Here is a 5,404-nt window from a genome sequence, read left to right as displayed (position 1 = left end):
CCCCCCCCAGCGTGCCACGTCCCCACTCCTCTGCCTACCTCCAGGCGCTTCCCACCACCAAACAGCTGTTTGGCGGTGCTTAGCACTTTCCAGGTGGGAGCGGGGAGCCATGCGCTCGGGGAGGAGGCGGAGAAGAGGCAGGCCGGGGACAGGGATTTGGGGAAGGGACAGAGTTAGGGTGGGGACTTTGGGGAAGGGGTGGGGCTGGTGGCAGCATGGGGGGGGATGTCAGTGATGTGGCCCTAGGGCCAATGTACCAGTCCTCATGTGACCCTCGTGGTCATTTGAGTTTGAGATCCCTGTTCTAGACTGACCTCCTGCACAACGTAGGCCACAGAATCTCACCCACCCACTCCTGTAATAAACCCCTAACCTATGTCTGAGCTATTGAAGTCCTCAAATCATGGTTTAAAAAGACTTCAAGGTGCAGAGAATCCTCCAGCAAGTGACCCGTGCCCCATGCTGCAGAGGAAGGCAAAAAAAACCCCAGGGCCTCTGCCAATCTGCCCTGGAGGAAAATTCCTTCCCGACCCCAAATATGGCGATCAGCTAAACCCTGAGCATGTGGGCAACACTCACCAGCCAGACACCCGGGAAAGAATTCTCTGTAGTAACTCAGATCCCACCCCATCTAACATACATCCCATCACAGGCAATTGGGCATATTTACCAGTAATAGTCAAAGATCAATTAACTGCCAAAAATTAGGCTATCCCATCATACCATCCCTTCCATAAACTTATCAAGTTTAGTCTTGAAGCCAGATATGTCTTTTGCCCCCACTGTTCCCGTGTGTTTGGCTGCAGTGTTACAGCTGACCCACTTGAAGCAGTCCTGAAGAACTGCTCACACTACAGAGAGTAATTGTCTAGTTACAGAGATGTAGTGTCAGATATTCAATGGGTGTAAACTGACCTGGCTCCACTGTGGTCAATGGAACACCACCAGTTTATACCTGCTGAGAATCTGGCATATAATATCCCCATTGACATTATACCAGAAGAGATGTAGCAGGTACTGATAACACTGGTGAAGAAATGGACACATATTGCACACCAGTATCTTCCAGCAAGCAATCACAAAACAACAGAAACAGACAACCAAAAAGGATGAACTAAAACAAGTCTTACATGAGTAACACTGCATGGAGGGCCAGACATTAGAAAGACATGTCATTGCAAGGACATTGGAATCATACTAACCAAATCTCGCCCTTGGGAATAGTTATTTCACAAGAAGACAGACATACTATCGTGCCAGAAATGTATAAACACACCATGTTATCCACAAAGCAATGCTCCTGCTAAGAAGATAACTCAAAGGGGCTGCTAGACGAAGCTAAAGCTGTTGGCAAACCCCTCTATTTCATTTGGAGTATTGGAACATATTTGCTATTATGCAATTTACTCTCCACAATGGACAGGAGAGAGGTAGAAAGTGGGAGAAGAACTTTAAATTTTCAGTGTAATTCATCTTGTATGTGTTATAATCTGGAAGGCACTCAGATACCACAGTATTAGGTGCGGGATAAGAGCCTAGAAAAGAATCTCATCAGAGACTAAGCAGGTTGAGCCTACAGATGGGTTAAGGAGGAGGAAGGAAGACAGATGGAAGAATGTGGCAACTAGGAAAAATAAATATGAAAAAGCAGAAAAGAAATACTTTAATGCTAGAACAAACTACTGCAGGGAATACATGGCTATGTAATTGCTGATCCTCTGGACCTGTTCCTGTGACTATCTGAAGGAGAGAGACAGTTTAGTGTCTGCAGCTTACAAAGGAAGAGGGATTGTCACATCTTTAAGAGATGCCTGTCAAACGTTTGGTCCAATAATTTGCTCCCTGCTGTGTTTGACTGAATTCTGGTTATTGTTACTCGTTAAACATGCCTCAACCCAGAAAACCAGCAGCCATGCGGCTACAGGGCTACCCTGAGCCTAACTCTAGAGAGCTGTGGTGCTACAAACTTTTTAGTATGAGCCCAAGGACTCAAGGGTCTCTTGCCTTACTCAGGGAAAGGGTGGTAAGAGTGGCTGCCTGGAAAGGTAGGGAGTGCCACACCCATGTGTCGTAGGGCTGCTTGATCCTCAGGGCTTGTCTACACTTGAAACGCTCCAATGGCACAGCCGTAGCGCTTCAGTGAAGACACTACCTACTCTGACGGGAGGGGTTCCCCTGTCAACATTGGTAATCCACCTCCCCACAGACCTCGCACTGTTTTACACCAGTTAGATTTGCTTAACTACATCACTCACCACAGTATGGATTTTGCACACTCCTGAGTGATGTAGTTGAGTCGACCTAACTTTTAGGGTAGGCCAGGCCGCAGACTGGAGACTTATTCTGTTTAACTTATTCTACTTTCTTGTAACAAACACAATGCCTTGAGAAGACGACTGCTGACTAAACAAGGTTTAATTCAAAACACAGAGATCCCAACACCTCCGCTTTCAGTTTCAGTAGCCTCTGGAGGTTTTTCACCTTCCTCTGTAGCATGGGGCATGGGTCACTTGCTGGAGGATTCTCTACTCTTTGAAGTCTTTAAACCATGATTTGAGGACTTCAGTAGCTCAGACACAGGTGAGAGGTTTATCGCAGGAGTGGGAGAGTGAGATTCTGTGGCCTGCGTTGTGCACGAGGTCAGACTAGATGATCTTAACAGTCCCTTCTGACCTTACTATCTAAGGATCTATTTTTCCTTGCTGGTTCATTCCTCTAGCTTCTAAAGTTTTGTGTAGAGGCTGGGCTGAGGGGACCGGGGGTATGTCAGAAGTGGGGTTAGTTCAACAACATTTGTCAGATAAAATACAGGGGGTCTCCTGTACACACTGGGGTTGCATTCTTGAAAAGGGCAATGGCTACTGAAACGATATATACCGGGGAATTTTTCCCCATAAAGAAATAATGGACGGGGTGGGGGAGGAGGGGAGAAGATGTGTTCACAATTTCACCACACTCGCCTAGGACAATGCTCTTTTCACCTAAGCAGCGTACCTTTTTACAATGACAGGCCATACACTACACATTTTCCACATAGAACATTGAATAAAATAATATAGAACCCTACTAACACTGTTCCAAAACACAGAACATTTTAATACAGTAAATACAGTACAGTAACAGTATAAAACACTGTCAATTATATTAAACTTAAGTAACGGTGGTGGCTGGATTTTCCGTGGCTGGATCTTTGGTTGCAGAAGTCTTAAAAAAGGATTTTATTGAGGTCTGCTCTTTTGTATAAATCTTTGAATGACAGATCTCCCCGTAGCAAGCCACTGCATCATTGAGAACCCTGGAGACTTTGGCAGACCCTTCATGAAAAGGGATCACCACTCTGTATGATCTCTGTCATCTCATCCAGCAATCCAAAAAAAATGGGAGATTCTTTATGGTCAGATTCCTGTCTTCCTGCCCTATGTCATCATCATCCTTGCTTTCTTCGGATATCCGTTGTTGGTCCAGCTCAATCAGTTCCTCATTTGTTGGAGTCTCAAACTGAGCAACTGACAACTCCTGTACATCCTCCTCAAAGCCGATATCCTTCGCCGACTTGACAATTTCTTGCGCGAGAGCAGGAACGGCATCAAATCCCATGAAGCTGTGGACAGCATCTGGCTATGCACAGTGCCAAATGCCGTTCATACATTGCGAAGTGACCTCTTCCCACAACGTGTTGTTTTCCACTTCGTTCAAGATGTTGTAGGACTTCCAAAACTCCTTTATACTGAGCTTTCCTTCATCTGTTGTTGCCTTAATCAGGATGGAGAATGTCCTCCATAGATAATAAGCCTGAACATGGCTGGCAGATGCAAGTACAATATTGTACAACAGGGGAACGTGTTCCAATTCACGTCGGTCCCGATCTGTGCAAACGACGGCTATGTGGATTAGGACCAACGTAAATCAGAACACGTTCCCCTAGTGATGAGCAACGGATACTTGAAACACTGGATAAGGGGGAGATTAATACCAGGGACCCCCTGTAGCCAAATTGTAGACAATTACCATGTGTCACCTTGCTGATTGGATGAACTCCCACTCCCGTCACAGAGGAGGTCAAATATCACCCAATCATGAAGGTCTATTACAGGAAAACAAGCTTTTAATTTTTGGACATGGCAGTTGACTATTTCACATAGTATGTGCTGCTCAAACTGACAGGTCTAAAAAAAATTCACTCCTCCGCTAAGTGACCTGGCAGGCTAGGTTTCAATCCTCAGAGAAACGTAGGGCCACTGGCCAAGGTATAAAAATCCATGCCAAAAGTACAGCTACTAGAATTTTAATTTCCTGGGAAGAAATAAGATTTTCTTCATCAGATATTAATACATGGCTAGTTTCAGAGGAACAGCCGGTATGTAGATTGTAATGGATTTTTTACCTTCAGTCCTTAAGTGAGCTGTAGCCCACGAAAGCTCATGCTCAAATAAATTGGTTAGTCTCTAAGGTGCCACAAGTACTCCTTTTCTTTTTGCGAATACATGGCTAGTTGTCCATATTTAGTGGCACCCATATTCTTCCAATCTGGAACTCAGTACCATTAGCTGTATGCCAGATTTAGTCCCACAATTACCATTTTCCCATGCACACTCACAGTGAATCATCTGTTTCAGAAACCCTGAACCACGAGGCTTTAGAAAAGCCTATTTATGCTAAGCATAATTCTGTGAGCTCCCAATGAAATCAAATCAGTGAGATGTGTCAAGCCTGGACTTACCTAAATTCACAGCTCTGCGGCCCGTGTACATCTTTCCTCCCACATCCCATGCATTTTCACAAACAAATCAATTTAAAAAGTTAACGCGGCAAGGCATCTTATGTGTACAAGTAACCGTTCGTTTGTTGGGTGCAAATGTGCGTCTTCCCTGGGCAAGGAGTCCTCCGCTTGCACGTGCCCGGGCCGGCGCAGCTCACGAACAGCCCTTGTGAAACCGCGGCGCCTGGGAGATTTCCGGGCACACCGCAGTTTGGGAACGGCTGGGCGCGGGCGGGCGGGAGCGGGTAAGAGGAGCCACCTCACGCACGCCAAGTTCAGCCGCGGAACTCCAGCCCTGGAGAGCGGCGGCAGCGGTGACCCTGAAGAAAGGCCCCTGGTCGCTGAACGACGCCTGCCTGCCTGCCTGCCGGCTTTGGCGCTGGGGCTCGTGGGGCGGGGCAGGCCCGTCTCTCGTTACAACGTCCCTGCGCGGCCGCCGAGAGCGAAGACACCCCCGGCCGGCAACCCCACGCCCCGGGCTGCGGCGCTTAAATACGACGCGTCCCAACGGCGGGGCGGCTCCTCGGCCCTGCTGCGGTCAGCCCCTCGGCAGCCGCCCCGCCCCGCCCCGCGCCGGGCTCACGTTCCCAGGGGCTGCGCGGGGAAAGGCGGGGCAGGGAGGCTCCCATTGGCCGGGGCGTAGCC

Source organism: Caretta caretta, chromosome 3 (genome assembly GCF_965140235.1).
Source record: "Caretta caretta isolate rCarCar2 chromosome 3, rCarCar1.hap1, whole genome shotgun sequence".
In the NCBI taxonomy this organism is placed as follows: domain Eukaryota; kingdom Metazoa; phylum Chordata; order Testudines; family Cheloniidae; genus Caretta; species Caretta caretta.
The sequence above is the reverse complement of the archived record's forward strand: the minus strand, read 5'-3'. Positions refer to the sequence as shown.